The following is a 24,690-nucleotide window of genomic DNA, read 5'->3' as shown; positions in this document are numbered from 1 at the left end:
AATCATATCATATTGATGAGTTTATCCAATGCACTAACTGCTATAAGTCAATACTCTGCTCTAATGGATTCTGCTTGACATGTGGTCCATTACACAGGGTTTCTCAACGGTGCTGCTAAAAACACTGAGCATCTGAGCATTAGTTTCAGGTAAACAACACGAGCTTAGCTGTAGTTAAGTACGCTATCCATTAACTCACTGAGCACATTGCCATTGCTCCACTGCCTATTAGCAAATCAGTTGTTTACCATTTGGGATTTTCACAACCGTTTCCCTGCCTCTGCCAATTAATTCATTTTGCAATTGTAAAGAAACAGAAATTGAGGAGTGTTTACCAGGCCAAGTCTTACACAGAGCTTCTTCCAGAGACGACAATGGGTCCCTTTGCTGAAGTCACTCTCAGCTCTATTTCTGCACTACAGATTGCAAACTTCAAAGAGTGCAGTGTCACGGCAAGTGCAGCAGCTACACTCGTGCGTTAATGCCTCACAAAATGTGCTGCATGTTGCCACATAAATTAAAACTGAGTGTGGAAGTTGGCAAATAAGTTAGCAATTTTTTTTTACTGATGAGATTAATATTTCAGTGGTGAAACACTCATTTTATTTAAAAGAGAGAGAAAAAAACGTACATTCAAAAGAGAGAGAAAAAAAATGCTTTTCAGCAAAAAAACATAAATGACGCTTGATATAAGTTTGAAAGTTTTTGTTTTGGGGATTTTTTTTAAAAAATTGAGATTCTGTTAATGTTATCATTCTGAAAAAGGGGAAATGGTGCCACAGAGTTTTTTGTGGTCGCCACTCGAGTTGGGATAAGAGAGAAAGGTCAAACCGTCATCTGATTTTGTTGCCGGTTTTGAGTGCAACTACAGTATACCCAATGCAAACTTTCAGGGATACTAGGTGTTACACGCTAAGTGGATGTGCAGCAGATTGTCTGGGTGTAGAATAGGAGGCATGAGGAATGGAGAGAATCCAACCCAGTGAGTTTTATTTGCCCAGAGAACAGAGAGCAAAAAAACTCTTGCTTGTTCTGTCCTCAGGGCTATAGAATAGCTGGAGTTTGTGCCTGCAACATAGGACACAACATAGGGAGGCAAAGCTATTCACCACAAAGCCAGTCAGATTTGGGTAGGAATCACAGCTAGAGAAAAAATATTGTGGCAATTTGGAAAAAAAGGGGGCAAAAACATTTGACGCAACAACATTTATTTTATCAGAGCTCAAAAATAATACTGATCTCACTCGATCAAGTAAATTTAACAGTGTCGGGGGGGGGGGGGGGGGAGATAGAGTGCAACCTCGATTTTCCCTCCTCATTGACCATCAAAAAATATTCTAACAGTATCAATGGTATCACTGCAAATGTGCTCCCATCCACAGAGAAATTCCTTGTGAGAGATCTTTTATCAGCAGACTCCTAGAAGCTCATTCTACATGGAAAGTGCAAGGATTACTTTTTCTAGTTTCTATTCCTGGTTCAATGCTCTTCATATCAGTACTCATTTTTAGATACTTACTTCCAACATTAAGTAGGAAGCAGCCAGGAATCTTTTAATGGTACCAAATTAGAGGGACAAATAAGCTTGAATCGACATATAGGAAAATGCAATATGAGTGCCAATGTGCCAATTACTCCAATTTATATCAGGATGTAAAAGAATCAAATGTTAACCAGTGGGCTGATGTGAAATTGTTGGTGTCTATAGACAAAATGCATGTTCTAAATTTGAGAAGAGCCACATTTCTGAAAATGTCCTGATTGCAGGACAAGGATTTTATATCAATCCAGCTTGGCTTAAATCAGATAGGATTTCATTTGAAAACTGCAATGTCAATGCCGCATCCCACAGGCATATAATTTGGGCGCAAGTTTGTTTGCTCTCTATCTGGTGACCAATAGATTGGGAGAAATTCCAGTGAGTTTTAGGCATGTTGTCTGCCTTTCACATTTACGTCCAAGTACACAGTTACTACACTTCACAGGAAAATCGTGTGAAGCGCTTTGAGACATCGATGACATGATTGGGCATCACATCAAATGCAAGGATTGGTATGATGGAAAATGCCACCAACAAATCCAAGGGGGAACGTGTCCCCAAGTGAATGTAAAATGACCCCCAAATCTGTAGAAGAAAATTAAGCAGTTACATGTCATTTATTGAGAGCATTCTTCCACCAATCAATTTTCCTCACTTGATAAAGATGTACAGAGATAAAAATGTGCTAGGGAATAAACCTGTCATCTTTTCACAATTCTGATTAACAATTACGAAAGCATCATTTTGAAAGTGTTGTGGTTTTAAGCCTTGAAACAATAGTCTGGTTCACAAAGAGGGAGAAACTAGAAAATTGTCTCTTTTCTAAACCTTCTGTGAGAAGCACAGCCCCCAAAAACAACCTGTCACACCCCAAAGCTGGCAGTCAATATCAAAAATGATTTCAATTATCTTGCCAATTAAAATTTTTCAGGGAGTACTACGTTTTAGGTCTAAATTATGACAAAAGGGCCCTGCAGTACCAGATTTGTCAATTGAAAATCTAGCTGTGGCCATGACTTGAAATGAATTCTCATTTTTAGTGGTCCTGGTTTAATAATCAATTTGCCAGTGTGCCTCAGTCACAAAGAGCATGCAGTAGCCTCATCACCTGGGCCAATTGAAAAGTGCGGCTGCAATTCTTCAGCGGTACCCGCTGCAAACGACAACCTCCCCTGTAAGCAATCCCCTCCGCTACAAACCTGGAACATTGCAGTGTGCTCGGCCCCGGGTCTCTGCGCTGCTGCTGCCGGTTGTTTACCCGACGACGTTACTGTGGGTGGAGCGGCTCTGGATGCGCACACACAGTGCGGCACGAGCGGGAAATGGGCTTCATTCCACTCCGAGGCCCTGCTGTTGTGATTGTCTGTCTGTCCGTCTCTCTCCTGTCTCCTGTGTGTGCACATGTGTGTTTGTGAGTGTCTCTCTCTCTGTCTCTCCGCTGTATGTGTGTCTGTCTTTGAGTGTCTGTGACTCTGAATCTTTCTCTCTCTCTTTCCGCGATTGTGTCGGTGTGTATGTATCTTGTGTATGTATCTGTGTGTGTGTGTGTGCCTCTCTCTCTGTGAGTGTGCGTCTCTCTGTGAGTGTCTGTGTCCGCAGTGAGCACACTGGCTGGTGTTTGGCGGATTTCCAGGTCTTCAAGTGTAGTGCAGGGTGCAAACGGACCATCCGGCTCTTTGGGCCTGGGCTGATGTCAACAGGGTCCAATGTCTTGGTAGCCGCGTTAGAAGCGAGGCATGAAACATGTTCGAATGCCAGACTGTCAGGTCAATGCTGACATCACTTCCTTCATTCTGTGCGCGCACTCAATGAGCAGCTGGCGTCACATCCTACGCAAAGGAAGTGTTGGAGATACACTTCCTGTGGATAGCACGCACGCACAGCACGCAGGAACTGACACGAGCAATGCTTCTATATACCATCGCCATGGGCAGGACGTGATGCCAACAGGGAGCCATGTTTTAGTATGGGAAACTGGATAGTCAGCACTAGAACATCAGGGGGGACGAATGACCAAATGCCACCTTAGTGACTGGCACAATCTTTCTAGAATTCTGTAAAAAGCAGAAATTTTGTCTTCAAGGCAAAACAGCACACATCACACACATCCAGGCACAAGTCACTTTTTATTGAGTTAAGTTTGGTTCTAAGATGACATTCATGTGGTCTCAACAAAGTGGTCCTAGGGCCGCAAGAGAATAAGCTGTTACAATAAATTGTAACGGCAATCTATAAATGGCGTTACTTGCATTCGGTGTGGAGTTCTAACCCTTATGCTTTTTGCAAAAAGAGGAACAGAAACCAATTCTCTGCGATGCCACTGAAAACCATTACCACACTTTAGTGCTGACACAAAATAAATAGAATTCTGCCAACGATCTTCAAACTCCTTTATTGCAACACAGTGAAGTAATGTGGAATTACCAATGCAACGCTGTAACACAGAAATAACCTTAATTTACAACATGGGGTTTTAAACAGCTAATTTATTCCAACACAATCCAGTTACAACTAGAATTACGCTCAAGTGACCCCCACCTCTACTTATTACTAATTTCTGTTAAAAAGGTAAATCAAATGCATGAGCATATTGCTCAGATCAATGCCTTTCACTGGTAGCCACAGTGGGTTCATCTATCTATACCAGCTGACTAGAGTAGTTTAAGCACACATAGATTCTCTTGTAAACACACATTCAACCACACTTCCAAATGAATTCACAAATGATCTGTTTACCAAAACACATGCACGTACCGAGTCTCAACCATCTCCACTTTGACAAGAATGAACCAAATGAATTGCTAAAAAAAATTGACTGTCGCCACTGTTCGATAAAATAAACTAACAAATAATAACCCACCAACAAATATCATTCTCTGGGTTTTTGTCGAGATATTCTTTAGGGGGGCGGGGGGTGACAGGGGTGGGGAGGGGTTTGAAGTTCAACAAGAATCCAGTGAAAGCTAGTGAATAGAATTAAAGAAAAGTAAACCCTGATTAATCACTAAATAAAGAACATATATAATGACAAAAATGGCTAAACAATAAATACATTTATTTATTTCTGGGCAAATCAGCAGTGACATGCCCCTGATCAGAACAGGTGTGGCTTCTCTTGTTTTTCCTCTCCCCTTCTGCTCCCAGGTGTTTAAAACCCAAGTGTTTTTTGCTGCTGGAACCACTGAGGAATTGGGTGCGACTATTACTCAAGATTCCACCTATTCGCCTCAATCCAATGTTAGTATGTTATAAATACACTTGGAATTCACCGCCTTATTTTGGAAAAATAAATTGAACGACGTTTGTTACGATAAACTACCAGCTTTTGGTTGAAAAAGATTTCAAAACTAAAATTTGACACAGAGTTTGGCTAACCACTGCAATACATTGCCTGCTGGGACCCCCCCCCCCCACACCCTGCTGATCGGAGGTGGTAGATGATGGAACCTTACTCAGAGACATGAAATTAATTACTAACGGATTCCATTACCTCTGCACAAATGTCATGTTAATTTCAATCATCAGCAACTCAGACAATGGTTTCAGGCTGGCAGTTGGCCAGCTAGACCAAGGAAAAAAATTCAGCCAATTACTCGACTTGAACTGGGAAGAGGACCCATGAGAAAGGGAAGTAAATGTTAAATGTTAAAATAAGGTGCAACTGCAGATAGGTGCTGTGATAGTCAGGGCAAAACCTTGAGAACTGCACAAGAGCTAACAAATGCTAAGTGGCAGCTTCGCTGAACACATGCTGCTTTAGTAAATAAACCATCTCTTTAGGGGCACCCAATCAGTTTTTTTACTTTGATAGATTTAATTTTGTTTTAGGAGAAGCAGCAGTTGGAAACTATTTTAATCAAAGTCGATGTGACAAATCAAAATTGGCAAATACTGTGCCTCAAATGTTTTACAAACGATGTAATACGCCACAGTACAATAAATTAGTAAGCCAGCACTGACCACAAAAGCCGGGCTTCAGACAAGGCTGACAGTGGTTTGCATTTGTTCAGTGATGTTTAAATTAAGCTGAAAATAATAGACAATTCTTCTAACAAACGTGACTTGCGGTCTAGGACCTCTGCCTAAGATGCTTTGAGCTATTGTACTGAATATGATACTCGGCATGTGCTCCACTCAACACTGTACCCAAGTATGGAGTACAACAGATCCTGATTTGCCCTGTGTACTGCGAGGCACACATCTACTAATACAATCAACAAATTTCCTGAACATTTGGCTGCTTGTTGGTTTAAAGTGACCCAGGACAACCCCAACTACAATAGGGAAGAAATCACAGGTTTACAATTCCCTCTTTGAATGGAATCATTTTAACAATCCGCTTTTCCTCCTTCCAGTCTCCCCAAAATTATCACATAAAGTGAAAGCCAACAACAATAACCAACAACTTGCCCTTCACATCTTGGCATGTTTTATGGTGATGATGACTATAAGCATGGTTTGAGGTAGACTTTTAGCTAATAGCTTTTGAAAACAGATAGCCATCTTAATGAAGTCATCTTCGTGAAACGAGTAATGAAAAGTGGATTTTTTTTAACATTCCAGTTAAAGTTCAAGTTCTGTATTAATTCACACGTGGTACGAGGAAGACTCACAGTGAGACTTGGGGATATCCAGGAAACCACTCCTGAATGGCCACATTGTTTTTGATAGGAGTTTCCAGCACTGAGCTGCGCGATCCTCCCCAAATACAGCCTGACCCAGTTACACCATCATATCTGTCACTATTCTTATCCTTGAAGAGTGGCAAGCCCGATGGGATCCAACAGATCAGAAAAACACTATCCTAATTGCATTCAAATTAGAGTTTGATCAAATTGTGCTACAAACACAATTAATTAGCCATTAGCAGGATGAGGGAAAACAGCAATTATTATTTTTTAAAAATCATCAAATATAAAATATTCTATGCTCCTTTAAAGCATGGCAAAAAAGTTGCCCTATTTATTAATTACCAGTACGGCTTTCTTTCAAAGACCTGTTCCTGTGATCATTACAAAACCGTTGCCTATGTTTTACCTCCCCTCTCTGTTCCCACCCCATTGTATCTGAAAAGCATTTGGAGATGTTCAACTTAAGTGAAAGACGCCATATGAAGTGCAAGTTGTTACCGAAGGACACAACAAGGAAGCTGAGGTTTTGGCGATTCACTTTTTCCCCGGATAATATGCAGTTAAAAAGCAAAGGGCCTAAACAGCAGCAAACAAATCAACCAGACACCACTGAGGAGTTTCATGAGGACATAAGGCTAATAACCTGTGTGGCTTTTCAGGTCTGTTGAATATATAAAAAAAACACCGAAGCTCACAGAAGTTTTCGTCATGAGATAAAAACGAAAGTAAAGGTAACAGGATTTATCAGCTCAGATTTTTTTATAAAACTGGAATTGCCCTTTTTTTAAACATTGAATTAAACATTGTTCAAGGTCCCTCTCCAAAAATAATAATCCTTGAGGCACCCGACCAATATAATAGTGTATTACGAGGTTTTATTGATATTTTGATACATTATGCTCTATTGTGCACCCTCAAGTAGAATCTCAGGTATAATATGTGCTGAGCTATGCATTAACCACGTGTGAAAACATATGTGCAGGTGTTAATTATGTAATTAACAAGCGGGGAGGACTGGTTTTCAAATACGACACAGACTTTATTCACCTGGAAAACGTGACGACACCTGCACACAGTGTTCCAAATGCAAAGCATTCCGAATCGATCAACTAACCGATCGAGATTGCTCCCCGAGATCTTGACAAAACTGAACAGTCAGATAATGTTTCAATTCATTGTTGGGAAAAAGGTTGTATCTACAACAGGGATTATTAGGCAGCAAGGTTCACCTGGACTGCAGGCTTCTTCAGAACTCATACCATCACTGGTCCATATATTGGCCAACAAGAGACATATCAGTTGAGACCACTTTAACATTTTCTCCTCTTCCTCCATCACCAACTCTTATGTTCATCACAGTTCACGCCAATTTTCAACTGAGTCAAGTGTCAAGAATCTTGCCCTTTGCAAAGTCTTGTGTTCAGCTGAACCCAAATTAAATTGAAATCCAGGATACAAAAACAGAACCCTAACACAGAGTTCAATGCTCTATCAGTTTAACATTCTTACACAATCTGTTTATGTTGACAAAAGAAATAAGGGGGGGGGGGCGGCAAAATAACTTCTGGAAACAATTTCCACAATGAGAATATTTAGCAACACCCTGATCGTATTGTTGTGCAATTCATTGCATGAGCTGCATTTACAAAGGTTGTGCTGTACCATCCAAAACAACACAGTTACACAGTGACTTATTGTTTACCACTGGAGACTGGAGTGTGTAAACAATTTTTAACACTTTAATATCCTGCTCGCAAATGGCACAGTAACCACAAAGTGCAGAACATTCGCACTGCTGAAATTCATACCAAAGTATGACCGCACCATTCTGTTGTCGAAACAAACTCAGTTTCAGGTTTTATCTTCCAAGCAATTCACACTCTGCAATGAAAGCAATTCCTTGAAGGTGGGCAGGGCATTAACTGCCCCGAGAATTTTAGGGGCTAATAATAATAATCAGGACCTTTGCACGATTTTCATTAAAGTAAAACATTAACGGGAATCTGGACAGAATCTGAGGCAGAATTAAACATCGATAATTTTCAATGTGCCAAAGGAAGGAAGGGGCTCACACTCCCTTCAAGGATTGCAGTGTAAATCGATTGCTTAGAAGTAAAGTGTGAGGCCATCTCTCAGGAGAAGTTTCACCTGGCTTTGGATTCACATTGAAGCAAAAAAAGGAAACATTTTAAACTGAAAGGTTTTGAAGCCCTTAGGCAATCTTTAATTGTAATTAAGAGCCAACAAGGCAATCCACTCATTACTATTAAAATATCATCGCTATCCAAGGCACCAGTTAGTGTGATAAGTATGTATGTGAAAACTCTACTAGAGAACTCTATCCTACAATCCTTCCGCCTCAGCCCTTCTCTTGCCTCTTTCAAGCCCCGGCCATAGACCTTCCTCTTCGACCGTGCCTTTGGCCACACTACCACCTCCACTGCCTCCACCCCTCTTGAACCCAACACCCAGTTAGGGTCCAAAAAACCCTGACTGTCCAGTGCCCTGGGACGTCTTTCTGACGTGGAGGGCGCGAGACAAGTCTAATTTGTTGATGATGTTGTTGTTGTTGTAGTAGAGTAATAACTGGGCTGTATAATCAGTAGTGACCTGGTTGAAACCAGGTGCCGGTGTCTGCAACAGAACCACAATACAAGAAGCCTGCAATTCTCTTTTCACCGGCCACTTAGCAATGCTCATGTTCCAGATTTCAGAGAGGCCAGCACTAGATGCCGCTAGTGTGCCTTGCAAATAAAGTGTGGCAGAGACATCTAGTGACAACACGCGAGAAATGCACAATTTGAACTAAAATACTGTCCCAAAAACCACATCGACATTTGCAAGATTCAAGAACTCATTCACCGTGGGGCGGAGAGGACTGATTCACACATCTCTGGTTAGCTATGTTATAACTGGTAAAATTAAAAGTTTGTACATTGTAGCGTTATATACTAAAAGAGTGGAAATTGTGGGTAATGTGATTATTTTTATTTCCAAGAATTTGATACCATTGCTTCCATCATCACCACTTCCCCGAAAACACCCGCCGCCCGCCCTCATCATCGATCTCCCACCCCCACACACATTTTGTACATTGTGTAACCTACCTTCTTCGTTCCTTCCTCGCAAGACGTAGATTTCAATTCCATCAAATCACAATTTGGGATCCAACCCTTTCGATGATAATGTCACCATCGTAAACGATTCATAAGGTGGAAGCAGTCAGTCAGGACACTGAAACAGAACAAAATCCATGTTATTGTTAAGGTTCGGCGAGAATTATCTTGAAATGCAACTTCTGAGCAACAGCTGCATTTTAATGTAAAATATAAGGTCTGAGGTAGGAGGGTTGGGGGGGGGGGGGCGGGAGGGAGGGAAAATACCTATGCAGAGCGGAGGAAATAAACATTTATCATTTTCCTGGAACATAAAGAACACATTATCTTTCTGACATCAAAGTAGACTCAAAATGCAAATAAATAAAATGTGTGGGCGCTCCAAAAAAAACGACTACTGTTGCCTTTTTTTTATTTTCAAATGTCATTCTACTCATCATTTGTGCACGAATTTAAACTTTCAGTTTGGACATCCATTCCAGATGGATAAGTGACAATGCAAGAAGTGTGTGTGTGGGGGGGGGGGGGGGAGGGGGGGGAAGTATTTTATCCAGATCTCTGATGTCGACCGTACTATAAATAACCAGAACTGTCTGTAATGTGGAATTGCACATCATTCTGAGGTATGATTGTACCTCCCCGATGATATAGCTCACTGAAAATTAATCCTTTGTGTATTCTCTTGTCTGAATGTGGTAAACAAGGACTATTTATCTGTCTCCTCAAAGTGTCACCGAAGCTACATTCCACGGTTGATATGTAAGCAGGTAGGGTCCTACAACAAGGTTGCCTTGCAAAAGCTCGCCCACTGTTCAAATTGATTGTGCAATTTCATTACTGAAGCAACCAGGCAGCCTGAAGATTTTCCATACCTGTCATTTCTATTATTATCTACAACTCCCTGATGGAATACATTTTAAAAAAAAGTCTTACCACTGTTTCCCACCACCACTACGCCTCTTTTTCTAAACCAGCTAAATTTCCAGGCTGTACACACTAAAAGACAGTCTTCCATCTGAAAATTCTTTGTCCCTCAAACAGCCGCCTTTATCTTGTTTATTCTACTTATCAGTCATCCCTTTAAGAGCAGGAGGGATGACGCTAGCTTTTTTTTGGGGGGCAGGGAAGTCGAATATCAAGGCCACATGTCTTAAAAAGACACATGGCAAAACTTTCAAAGTGGATTTCTGCACATTTTTAAAACAACTGCGAAGAAGATATTAACAGCAGTACGAGTCTGGTTGATGTACGTATTTTAAACCATTGCTTGTTGATAACAGTTGTTCATGGCTTTCACTTTGCTTTGTCTGTTCCCCTGCAGCGTACAGGGATCCTACTGGTATGGCCAGACTGTGAAAACAAGCCTTAAAATGACCAAGTGCAACTGTAACGTTCAAAGTAGGAACCAAACCAGACACAACAAACCACAGAACAGCCGAACCAACTTGTCGTAATTTATGAGTGTGGAATTCAACTGTAACACCATTTACTGAATGCTAAATTTCCACCAGTGGCACATTCCTACCAGAATGTTTGCTTTCGAAAGCCATTGATAAGGCACTCCTGATAGCTTGTCTCTTTCTGCCATGGATTCAGTCAAAAATGTCCACGCAGACTTACAGTATAATCAACCAACAGGTTTATGGCAATATTTAAAGACACTGGGAGTAAATCCAGACTAAATTCAGAACTGACCAAAGCTTAAAAGAATCAAAATAGTTTCAGCTACTACAGTATACCCCATTTGTCAGTTCAAAGCGATCACATTGATTCAAACTGAACGTGAATCTGCCTGTTACACAAGATCTCTGTGTTTTAACTTGGATGAGGGTTGTGCAGTATCATATGACCATTTGCTGCACATGTTGGGCAGTGCTGGTAGGGTGGGTGTGGGGGACTAAAGATTGAGGAGAATCCTCGGATTTGAGACATTCACACATTTGGGATGTCCTCCCGACGCGAAAGGCACTCTACAAACGTAATTTTGTATTGTATTTACACCAGCACAATTTGTCACTTTGCCTTTGAGCTCGCTGTAAAATGAGCATATACTGTATGTCACAGATGATTTTCCCATTGCTCACAATGATTAGTGAAAGCTCTGTACCACTGTTCCGTGGGTTTTGACGCAGATTAACTAACGGTAAATTAATAATAATAATAATCGTTGCATTTGATATAACCCTTATCAAGTCATCGAAACGTCTCAAAGAACTTCACAGGATACACTGTACAGTGGAATAAATGACTGCATTTTGTGGGCAAACACCACAGCCAATTTGTGTACAGCGATTTGGCCACAAACAGCCATGGAGTGAGTTGAGTTATTCGGGGATTTTTTGGCCAGAACACCGGGAGAAACTCCCTTCACTTTTCAAATAGGCCGTTAGATCTTCAACGCCCACCTGAACAGGCAGATGGGACCTCAGTTTAACGTTTCATCCAAAGGGCGGCACCTCTCACAATGCAACACCCACCCCCCAGCACTCCATTGGAGTGTCAGCCTAGACGTGTGATTACAAGTCCCGACATGGAATTTGAATCTACAGCCTTCTGACTCAGAGGCGAGAGTGCTACCAGTGAGCCAGGCTGACACACAACAAACACAAACCAAAATGAACCAGACACTACTTTTGAGTCAAAGGGAAATCGAGTCATTTGTTTTCTACAGAAAGCTGAAAGACAACAATGCAAATGAACCCATTGTTGGACCATCACAGTTGATTGAACAACTTCTTACCCTGACAGCGATGGGACAAGTGAGGCTTCTGTTATAAGTGGAAAAGAAAAGGTGACCTTCCTGATCAAACCTCCGCTCGAATGTCCCCCACGTAGCCTATAAGAGAACCTTGCTCACCTTTCTCAAAATAACAGACAAGGTTACCGGCTAGAAATTGTAATCCTAACGTTGTGGAAAAAGTGTGTTTCTTTCCTGAATACTGTGGCTAATTTTAAAAAGTTCCGAACGAAAGGAGGAGCCTGCCACATGAAGGTCAGATTTCACAAGAAACTAAAAGCAAAACTATTTACTGCGTGCACAGAACTCTAGCACACGAGAGAGAGAGAGAGAGAGAGAGAGGCGCCAGCCTTGAAGTCACTAAACTCATATATGGGTAGGACAGTTTTATGAGCTTGGGAGATACGTCACTGAAAGTAACTAGCTCCTGTCTCATTCATCTTGGGTGTTTATTGTCAACATTCCACAGTAAACCATGAATAATTACTTTGTTACAGACAGATTACCACTTCCAAGAGATTATTTATGGGTTCAAATGAAAGTCACCTGTGAGCCCACATTGTGAACGGATTGGTCTGCACTGTGGTGACAGAGCAAAGGTAAATCGGGACACAGCACTCACTGATTCGAGATGATAATAACCAATAGAATATCGAAGGTTAAAACTCCAGCAGTAACCCCAACCCACACCCTGCAGTCCCAAAACTGTCTCTTGTCAACTTGGGCCTAATAATTCCCGGGGAGGGCGAGAGGGGGAGAGTACATTTCATTCCAGACACAAGTGGCATATATTTGTGGAACGATCAGTCTGGTTTGGATGCTTAAGCATGGTGATGGGTATTCCTCATGTATCAGACATCCAGCTGACCCACAAAAAGCGGGGTGAAGAGGAAAAGAACTAATTACAGTTAATATCTTCAAACTCATCAATGCACCTGATCATTTCTATGAAACAATAATAATAGGAATATTATTAAATAAATAATACTCCTTGCATTTGATACAACACTTTTCACATTGGATGTCTCAAACTACTTCACAGTAATTTGCTGTAAGGTGGAATGACTGTGGTTTTGATGGCGAATAACTTAAAACTCTCAGTTTTAATATCATGCTTGAATCCTGTGGAAACAAGTTCCTATATTCCTAAATCCCCAAATCTCTAGATAATAGGAAGAAGTGCTTAAAGGTATCCAAACCTAGCAGAGCAAAATCAAGGAAAGCTGCATGGGTTAACCAAGTCACATACAGCAACTACCTGTGTTGAACAAAACATCCAGATAACATACGGTGTCTCATGAATAGCTAGCTGCTAAGAAATAGATTTTTAAACTTGTTCTGTTTGACAAGACGTCACTATATGTGTACTTCCTTTCTGCAAAATTCTAATTATTGAGTGATGAAGGCAGGATTTTCATCCTTTGTTAGCTACAGATTAATGCCACAATTGCTTTTTTTTTACTTGCTTAGCCACTAACTGCTCTGTATGGCAGTTTGTTTATTCCCCCTTTTCTCCTTATCCCCCCCTCTCCTGAGCCTTCTTAATTCCTTTTTCCTGCCCCCTCCCCAACTGGGAATAGCCATGTACAGAACATCCCCCGTACACTCTTTCAAATGATCATTAGTCATGTGTGAGTGTTGGCAGCGTACCTGACCTTGAATTCATCTCAGAAGAACCCGATGCTGTCCTTACCCGATGTCCAGTCACAAGCACCTCCACAGCAACAACAACAAATTACCTTTGCATGGGGCCTTTCACGTCAGGAGGACGTCCCTAGGCGCTGGACAGTCAGGGATCCGCACCCGAGATGGTGGTTGGGATCAGATGGGGTGGAGGGCAGGGAGTGGCGGGAAGGAGGGAGACCAAAGGCACGGTCGAAGAGGAGGGTCTTGAGACAGGTCTTGACGGAGGCAAGGGAGGGGCACGAGACGGAGGGATTGCGGGATGGAGTTCCAGAGGGTGGAGGCAGAGAGGTTAGCGATCAGGAGCAGCAACCCCTGGCTGCCCCTGTGCAACTCAGGGCACTGAAGTCAATCTTAGCACATCCACTGAGATCAGCTAACTCAGCACACATTAAAGGCAGAACCTGGGACATGAGTAAAAGTTAGATAGCGTCCCGTTTTAAGATCTGCCGTATAAAAGTCTGAGTAGATTTATCAAACTGCAAGTGGGAGACTGACTATCAAAGGACAGAAAAAAAGAAAAGATTTAAAGCAAATATAATTTCCATCACTGCTGCAACAACTGAGGGATGAATCACCTTACCTGTGGGTGTAAAGTGTCTTTTCACAGTAATATAACAGCTTTGCTCAGCCACAAACCTTGAGAACATTTGAAGTGCAAGATCAACGATGCAGCATGAAGTAAATATTATGTTTTGAAAACCAGGTTATAAGAAAGAACAAAAAGTGCGTTGTTCTCCATTGTTTGATCAATTTGCAGACTTTGCTTGTGCGTGTTTAAAGTGGAAAACCCCAGTAAAAGCGTGCACGCCAGTCAATACATTCGCTAACAAACACAGAATAATCCCCAAAGATAAAATCAACAGCTATCCCCAGCATTGCTTCAAGAAACTGGTGTTGCTTCGTCCATCAACTGCTGGGAATATTGTTGTGCAATAGTGGCATGGAGAATTCTTTTGACATTATCTGCCATTAGTTCTCTTTCAAGGGATTTCTAATATCCAATAGAGATCTATTGGCTTGATCCAACTCATAAAGGACCAATAGATAGTTCCAGCGATAATAATAATAATCCTTGTATTTGATATAGTGTCTTATCACATCTTCGAGACGTCTCAAAGCGCTTCACAGGATACACTGTAAAGTGTAGTAACTGTATATTTTGCGGCCGAAAGCAGTAAATCGGCTATTAGCTCTGAAATTCTACAAATTCTACCTTCTCCTGTAAGGCTGGTTGTAAAATTTAAGATTTCTGATTCCATAGAATTGTAGAAGATTCCTAAATTCAAGCTTAATTTGAAGCCGGTTCTTTTTAAGAACTGCGACAAAGTCTTAAGCCTGCAACCGGTTTGTTTTTCTGCAGCTCTGAAAAGGAACCAGCTTCCGAGTGAGGATTGAATTACGGAAGTTTTCATAGTTTCTGTGAAAATCTGTGACATTTTCAGACAAAATGACCCTATAGGTTAAGATCAGGGGGAATATTGGACCCCTAGGGTCCTGACATGAAGTCAACAACACCTTGGAGAAGCTGCGATAAGCTATCCACTTTGTGAATACAAATGTGAGGGTAGTAAATTATATTTTTTTAAAAAATGAATATTACAAAATATTAGCCATTTTTTACACAACGAATGCTGGCTAAAGCTGGCACAGGCGCTCCAGTATCAGACCGTCTACTTGAGAAATCTCCTGGAAAGCCCATATCTGTGTGAGATGTCAGGATTGACACAAAAAAAAGATAATAAATTGGTCACTCAATCCACGACTGTTTATGGGACATTGCTGTGCGCAATTGGCTGCCGCGTTTCGCCCACAAAATATATAGTGAATTCACTTTACAGTGAATCCTGTGAAGTGCTTTGAGACGTCTCGAAGACGTGATAAAGCGCTATACCAAATGTAAGGATTATTGTTACTATTGTTGGGTTTATCGTTTTAGAATGACATTCACAAGATTCACACATTAAAGAATACCGACAGTAGTTGAGCTGAGTACCAGAGGATTGCAAGGCACCTGTGATACTCTACCACAGCTTGAGTCACCTTCAGGACAGGAGGGGATGAAAATTGGGGGGGGGGGATTTTCCATCTGCAACTTCTTAAAAAAAAACGAGCGACATTAACAATACACTGCGCACGCATAATCTGGTTCAGTGGCATAATCATATCTTCTTAGCTAAATTATTGTGCACAATAAGTAGCCTCATTTACTTCTACTAATAACCTTAATAGCCTTTAATGCTAACCGTAACAAAATTGCGTTACAGCACCACCTGCCAAATGGCTGGGCGGGCAGTGAATACATCCAGCGAGCCAGATCAATTCGTGATCTGTAGTTAGTGAGTCAAGCTAAGCTGCAGCAGCAGTGAAGGAGCATAGCTTGCGGGTGGGGGGTGGGGGGGGGCTGGGGGAGTGCAAATTGCCAGAGAACCCAAATCTGACTGCTATATGCACTGAACCCTGCTGGAAGTATGCACATCTGGATGCAAACTTGACCGGCTTGGGTAATGATGGCCCCGTTGTCAAACAGCTCATTGAGACTCATGTCTCGGCTCCTACACAAAGAGCGAGCATTTAGGAAACGGACTAAACCCACTTTAATCCCTGCCTTCATGATAGGAAGGAATAGGATAGGACATAGGAAGCCTCTGTGAGACTCTTTTGAGACATTCACCTGACTTGAAAGATGCTATATCAAATGCAACGATTATTACTATTTTTTCAAAAAAAGATTCTGTGAAAAAAAACTACTAAATTCACGTCGATACAACCGAGTTAGTCTGCGCCGATAGTAGGTTTTTTTCTAAAAACAGCTCTCGTTTTGCTTGCATCAAAACACAAGAACTTTCGAGTTGCGTGCGAACAGTTAATTAGGTTGCAAACTCACCACACACACCAGATCTGGGTGAACCCAGATATTTTATGATCACAGTCTACCCGCAGCTGAGTGACAAAAATCAACTGTGGACAAACAAAGGGCTCTTTCATGCCCCCTTTTTTTTATCCCCGACAAAATGAAATTGTTAAAGTGCACAGACATGCTGGGAAGAGAAATTGAACACAGTGTGCCATGTGCGGACACGAACAAGGCATATGTGACACTGCGCGCACATCCAATCGCCGAGATGCAAACGCAGCAACCCCAGCTCTTTCGTCTGGCACACGTCTACTTACTGCGAGTTGTCAGTACGGCTGTTAGCAAAAGGAGTCATCTTGTTTCAAAAATTATGCATTTAAATTCTGGAAGCGACGCCAACTCAAAAAACCTTGCAGTGGAGAAGATTTCTACTTAACCTCAAAGCAACTCAGAAAAGTGCGTGCTGTAAAACGTCTCGAAATGGGCAGACAAGGTCACCAGGTCAAAGCAGGCATTAATAGGTCATTGTGCGACCCACTTGGGAATAATTACTCCTAGTCATGGCTAAGTGGACACTTGATTGAACACAACTAAGTCTGCTCACATCACACAGATAACAATCATTCCCGCAATTAAGAATTAAAACCCCCTAATTCAGCTTTTATTGCAAAAGGGATACAACTATTCAGAGAGCAACTGAAGTCTTTTTATTAGGAGAGGTGTAAATAAAAGTCCGCTTCATTGCAGCACACCGCTTCGTTTTATCCAAGCCAATTTTTATGCAAATAAATTGTTGGCATTTTCTTCACAAAACTGAATACAGTACTATATAATACCAGCATGAAAATTAGCAAAAACGGATTAAGAAAACTAAACAAGACTACTAAATGCCATAGTTCCTGTGGTTAATGCCGATCATTAACACTCATAAAATTATTTTGAAAAATGTTCAGATCATTTCACTCCATCTCTGAACAGAGAAGAAATGGGACCCTTTATAAGGTACCAAAAAGTACATGAAGATCTCACAAAACATTGATCTAATGATGTATATTTTGTACTAAGTGCGCTGGGACGCTACCCTCATTGCGGGGTGCTATATAAATGCAAGTGGTTGTTGTTATTAAAAATATGAGGTGCTCTGTGATAGCACTCCATCCTCAGGGTCGGGAGGTTCTGATTCAAACCCCATGTCAGGACATTGAACTCTTATTGATGAGAGCTAACTATCTTCAGTTGAACGTCAACAAGACCGAGGCCCTCTTGATTGGCTCCAGTCAGTGCCTCCGCACCTCAGGCGCTGACAGCATCACCATCCATGGTTGCACACTCCACCTCACTGAGCCAGTGCCGAACCTTGGCGTCTTGTTTGACCCTCAACTGTCCTTTGTACCCCACATCTGTGCCATGACCCGTTCTGCCTTCTCCGACCTCCGCAACATCGCCCGGCTCCACCACTGTCTCACACCGCAGGCCGCCGAAACCCTCAAACACACCTTCATTACATCGAGGCTGGACTACGCAGACTCTTTGCTTGTCGGCCTCCCCAACTCCTCCCTCCACGGGCTGCAGATCATCCAGAACTCTGCAGCCCGTGTCCTCTCCCGCACCGGGCTCCTCGATCCTATCACTCCCATCCTCGCCCGACTCCACTGGCTTCCCATCATACAGAGGATACAGTTGAAGATCCTAGTCCTCACCTTCAAAGCCCTCCACGGTCTTGCTCCCCCTACCTCTCTGACCTCCTAACCCCCTACCACTCCCTCCGCTCAGCAAGCTCAGACCTGCTTCACATCCCCCACCTTGCTCACCCCACTAACGGCGGGAGGGGCTTCTGCCACTCTGCACTCACCCTCTAGAACTCCATCGCACAGTCCCTCCATCTCGCCCCCTCCCTCCCCACCTTCAAGACCCACCTCAAAACCCTCCTCTTCGACCGTGCTTTTGATCTCCCTGCTTTCCCCCCTGCCCTCCCCCCGCCACCAACCCTAACCCTCAGCTCGGGTCCGCAACTCTGTCTGCCCAGTGCCTTGGGATGTCCTCCTGACGTAAAAGGCACTATACAAATTTTGTTGTTGTTAATGACTTGGCTAGTGGTGGCCAAACTTGAGACCTACCGAGCTGTCAAGAAGATACCCCCCGACCCCCCAACCACCGAACATTTGTACAAGTCTAGATCGTAATAATATTCCTTACATTCGATATAGCGCCTGATCATGTCATTGAGACATCTCAAAGCACTGCATAGAATACACTGCAAAGTGAATTGACACATCATAGAGGTTGTCCACCCCTGGTCTAGGCTGACACTCCAGTGGCTGAGGCCTGCTTCGTTGTCAGAGGTGCCATTATCAAGCACTCCGGGATGCTACTCAGCGTGAAGAGCCCTATATAAACCGGGTGAGACGGTTGTCCTGTTCAGGTGGATGATAAAGATCTCATTGGGCAATTCGAAATGTGAATGGAGTTTCTCTTGTCTTCAAGGCCAACAATCTTCCAGGTAAAAATCAGACACTGTGGGGCAATGCTATGGACAAATTGGCTACCGCATTCACCCACAAAACACACAGTCATTACACGAAGAAACATCTTTAATCAGGGAGTGTTTCCTGTGAGGGTACTTCCAGCTCAGCTGGAACTTGTCTAAGATGATAGGAGGGTGTCTCGTTGGGGTGAATCTGAATCCAGGAAGTGGAGGAATAATGGAAAACTAGATTTGCAGGAAAACAGAGCAAACTCTCCTTGACTCATAAACTGGGTGTGCCCGAGCAAGAATTCATTAAACTATCATTCGCACACTTAATGTTGCACAGAAAAAAAATGTAATCTAGGCACTTTGGCATGACATCACAGGATACTTCATCAAGCTCAAGATTTGTACAATGTCAACGGACAGCAGAGGATACCAAAAAGTACTGGAATCTCCTTTAACATAACAAATTATCCCCCTACTACTGTTTATCTATAATTTACTGCAGGCCCTTTCCTTCCTGGACATTTTCTATTCATTTTGTTAATTGTACAGCAAGTGTTGCTTTTTTTGGCATGGATCTGCAACTGCATATAACCTGTAAGAACAGCGCGCTACAGAACATGACTTATCTGAGAATTCAACTAATACATCATGTGCCAAGTTGGATAACATCATAGGTTGGAGCAGCTGTCTTTCAGATAACAAGTGGCCATCAAAAAAAAACATTTGAAAGTGACCGAGGCAACCAAAACGAGTTCATTGGTTTTTTTCCCACCACATGAGACTGAAATACAGATTGTGGACACACCCTGACACCCCCCATTTAAAAAAAATAGAGCCCGTGCTTTTAAGCAATATAAGCTACACTAAGATACTTGTGAGGTCAACAAAAGATGAAATGTGCTCTCAGAGCACCCAACAGCCAGTGAAGATAAAATCACTCCTGGAACACGAAACTCTATGCTAATCCCAGTAGCTCCAAGCAGTTGAGCGTTAAGACTCCCAACCAGAGAGCCTGGAGTTTAATTACAGCTTCCGCTAATATTTGAGCTCGCCTCTTCTCACAGAATAAGTTTTATAATTCTTGGCCTGGATGATAGAGAAAGCACTTTGCATTAACACAACACATGCGCGCGCACACACACACAGACACACGAGAGGGTCTGTCTGCCTACTGCTAGACCCTACGGAAACTCACGGGCATGGAAGATTAACAGTAATAATAATAAATTTAATTTGGTAAATTCACGTAAATTTGGTAAATAAACTCTTCACGTCGAGACGACGTCCCAAATATTACGAGTGAGTGAATGGCATCAGCAATGCGTTCCTGTCAACCAGATCCTTGGAATCTAATAAACTCCGTATTGTATTAAAGTAATGTAAAGGCCAGGTTATAATTAGTAGCGCTCCAATGCTTTGTGGCACGCTATTACAATGTCACAGAGCGATGGAAATAAATGGTTGCTTTGGACCATCGTTAAATATTACTGTGTCGATTTAACTGAGCGTGAGACGTGTTTTCAGGCCGTAGTGACGGAATCTCGTCAGGGATTAAACGGCTCTGAGTGGAGCAAGATCCACCCCAGAGGCCATTTCCTCTCCTGTTAGTCCAGACAAGAGCTACTGGCTTTCTGAAATACACCTGTCACTTTCTGAGTCATTGATAATAATGATAATCCTTGCATTTGATATAGCATCTTATCACGTCTTCAAGACGTCTCAAAGCGCTTCACAGAATATACTGTAAAGTGAATTGACTGTATATTTTATGGGTGAAGCGCGGCAGCCAATCGAGTAACAACCAAGTTCCTACTTATTGCTAGGTAAATAGAGGCACGTGGAGTAAGGAAACTTGCCCAACATTTCGTCCTGCCAGGGATCGAACCCAGGTCTCTCGCTAGCGAGGCGAGTGCTCTAACCACTGAGCACCTGGCACTCTCATCAATGGGTAAGGTACTAAAAGAAATTACTTGTGTTTTTTTTATTGGGAGTACTTCAGCACACGATTAATAAATATTATAGCCACATCTTTGGAGGAACAGAGATCCTGGCTTAATATTACACCTCCGTGACACGTTAAGCCAATAATGGAATCCAACTGCGAGCCCAGTTCAGATCAGCTAATTCAGCCACAAATCGGGAATCTTTTTGTAGGGCTTACAGCGATATACTGTGGCTTTATCCACGGGGCCATCAAAGCAATTCCTATGGTCCCTTTCGATTTCACCAGCTCCCACCACTGACTCGGTTCTAAGATGAAACACCAGGCAAAGACGAGCAGTGAAGATTTATAACCAAAGCTGCGCGTTTACTCAGCAACCTCAAACTGGCGATGTTGGGATTCCTAGCAGCTAAACCCGCAAAGCTTGCCATTGATATCACTGTCTGGGAAGCTTTCCTGCTGTTTGTCCAGCAAGGAACACTCTTCCCGTCAAGGCTCTGGCTTGCAGGGTGAACCAGGGAACCCGACCAGTGCAGCTGCATGAAATTCTTCCACAAAATCCTTCCTTGGCCCTTCAAAATGATCACCTCAAAATACAATTTGAAACTGTAATTACAAAAAGTTTAAACCGTAGAACACTCCAGAAAATTGCCATTTTTCACTGTCAATTTAGTGCTTCCATTCATCCTAATAGGATAAATTGTAGCCGATATTACAAAACCGAAAGCAAAATGGAACAAACTTAATTTTATTTTTTTTAAATCAAAGTGCCTCCAGCCAGGTTATTTAATGCTAAAAACTTTTAATTTTTTTCCCCCTCCAAAAAAAAATGCAGTCAGTGCTCTAACCTTAAGTAGAAAACAATTCAACTTGGCATAAACTACTCTACATTAAAAGAAAAAGCGATCTGCTAACAGACGATGTTTTTTCTTACAAAAGGGTTCAACATGTACTAACCGCAAACCATCAACTTGGTGCAGAGGGCAAATAAGGGATGGATTGGATTAGCAGAAGGATAGAGAAACAAATCAAAGGAGGTTGCATTACTCTTGTATAAGGTATTGGTCAGATCCTATTTGGAACAGTCCAGTTTTGATCAGTCAATCTTAGAAAGAATATTACTGTCCTGGAAGCTGTAATCGCCTTCTGAGAGTGCACAGAGGCAACCAAGCACAACGACTCCCAGATATCGGGAAAGGTAAAGGAAGTTGAGCACGTTCCCCATGGATAAACAGACCAGGAGGTACGAGATAAAGACTTTGAAAATTCCGAAGGTGACTTAGTAAGATTGATCCAGGCAAACTGTTTGATGTAATGTTCCAAGCATCAGAGGACCCGAGGTAAAAAGTTTGGAGTGAGAAAGTGGGGGGGGTCAGGTGGAAACTTCTTTTTTCACAAAAAAAATAGTAATAGGCTTGCGATATAAGGTAATAAGATGGCGTAAATGGATTCTAGAGGCCAACAAGAGAGAAGACTGAAGGATATAGTGGGAAAGAAGGTGGCAGTGGTTGAGAATTATCAAAAAGAAACAATTTTGGGGGGATCGATTGCCTTTTTCTGTCAGGAAGGTATCTTACATTTTTATGTGTCCTAGCCACTACAGCACTGCGACAATACAAATTATTTGGGATTGCCGTGCCCTTGACTGAGTTGAGAAATGCAAAAGAACACTGAATCTGTCAGTATCAATTTAATAAAACCTGTGGGACTCTAACCACTCAAAAGGATTCTATGCGCCACAAATGGCTCAGTGTATCAGGCAAATAAACATCAAACTCGCAGGAGTTTAAGTCAAACGATCCCTTTGCAACTGGCATATACTGCAGTCATCCGAGCCTTACCTTTGCTTTTTGCCATCCTGCTTAGGGATTATGCTTGCATGCATTCCACAGGTACCATTATTTATCCCCTAAATAACCTGCAAGAAACACCGTGGCACCTTACATTTGTCTATTTGTCCAGTTGTGACGGTCTCAGTCCGTGTACACTATTGCAAGGTCATTGCTATGAACTGTGATGGATCACGTTCAAAATATGTGGGGGTAGGAGAAACAGAGGCAACTAAAATATATTTTTTTTGCACTGTACATTCCTCACCTAACTCCATATTATGTAGTTTATTTTAAGATAACTGCTACAGTATATCCTCACGGGAATTTTCAAAAATGCATTGACATCAACTATGGTCTTTCACTGATTTGAAAGGTCTGGGACATTAGGCACCAAATCAAATCAGGCTTTGAAGCTGTAAGTAGTGGGTTTGCAGAGCTTAGAGCTCTCATTGTTATGTAGCTTGCACAAAACAATGCATTTTTAATTGTTTGACAGAAATTTTAAAATAATCAACTCGTGAAACCACAAACCTAGAGATCTGATATACACTTGTGCAAAGTAACATAATGAAACGTGCGTTGAAACCTCTGGCAGAATCAGATTTAACAAAACTTGTCCTATTCCTGTCGGGAGATTTAGCATGTGTTCCTGATCTGGAGAACAATGTGACACAAGGGAGTGATTTAATGGTTCACGGAGCATTTATTTATAATATATACTTTTATAACAATTTGTCTGATGTGCTGCAAATTATTTTCTAGTAAACTCAGAATAATGAGAATAACTCCATACCCTTTTGTGAACGTCATTTATCATTGGACTCGCACTGGACCTCTCCCAAAACATTGACTCCCGAAATGCCTTAAAACAGCAAGATACACTGGAACTATGCTGTAAATGCTCAAGAATCTCCCAATAATCCCCAAAAAAACAGGATTTTCACCCAAAAGGTAGAAAACAAAACTCTAATTTTCTCAAAAGCAAGGAAACCTTCCCAAAAAACATGAAAAATGGCAAAGGATTGGAACTCTCTCCTCTCAAAGAAACAGTGAACAATGGAACAAACTCACTCCACTCTTACTGGGATTACATAGTGAGTCACAGATTAGGAAAAGTCTCAAGTTCAAGATCTGGTCCATGCAAATTTTGCCAAGCTCAGCTGAGATGCCGATGGGAGTACAAGTTACAACAACAACATTACATTTATAGAGCGCCTTTCACGTTGGGAGGACGTCCCAAGGCGCTGGACAATCAGGAGTCAGGACCCGAGCATGAGGGAAGGGTGGGGTAGGGGTGAGGGAAGGCAGAGAGGTGGGAGGGCTACTGAAGGCACGATCGAAGAAGAGGGTCTTGAGACCAGTCTTGAAGGAGGCAAGGGAGGAAATGAGGCGAATAGACTGTGGGATGGATTTCCAGAGTGTGGGGGCAGAGCCCGGCCACCGATGGTCGAGAGACATGGAGCAGGCCAGAGCCCGCTGAACGCAGGAAGCGGGCAAATTGGTATTCAGTATCCCATTGTCTATTGGTAAATTATTCGTTGGTAAGTTATTCAGCATTTCTCAGTGAAGGAGATGAAAAATCAGCCATGGTTTCCGCTTCTGATCACTATTCAATGTCAATATGAATAGACACTGGGTAAGGATAGGAGGCTGATTGTAAAAAGCCCATTGAGATTCACTGCCCTAGTTCACACAAGAAGAGGGGTCTTTGAGCACCAAACTGCAACACCGAGCATGAGTTGCTGTCTTGAGAAGAGGCAAGAACCACTGAAAGTCTCCAGATATGACGTACAACACAAAAGCAACCCACCCCCTAGTGGCACAATGAGTAAATGCACCAGCCGGTGTGGTACTGAGCCACGTTGACCAGAGAGAA

General features: G+C 42.2%; 1 protein-coding gene across 4 annotated transcripts in view; it reads right to left on the bottom strand.

Annotated features, from left to right (window-relative positions):
* The window catches only part of foxp1b (forkhead box P1b), a 248,245-nt gene that overhangs the window by 201,242 nt on the left and 22,313 nt on the right, over positions 1–24,690 (bottom strand). For all 4 annotated transcript variants that reach the window (XM_042339613.1, XM_042339614.1, XM_042339615.1 and 1 more), the window contains exon 2: positions 9,279–9,405. The gene's annotated coding sequence lies outside the window, so the exon portion shown is untranslated. The remainder of the gene's footprint in view (positions 1–9,278; positions 9,406–24,690) is intronic.

This window comes from Callorhinchus milii, unplaced genomic scaffold, assembly GCF_018977255.1.
Source record: "Callorhinchus milii isolate IMCB2004 unplaced genomic scaffold, IMCB_Cmil_1.0 Scaffold12, whole genome shotgun sequence".
Classification (NCBI taxonomy): Eukaryota; Metazoa; Chordata; class Chondrichthyes; order Chimaeriformes; family Callorhinchidae; genus Callorhinchus; species Callorhinchus milii.
The sequence above is the reverse complement of the archived record's forward strand: the minus strand, read 5'-3'. Positions and strand labels throughout refer to the sequence as shown.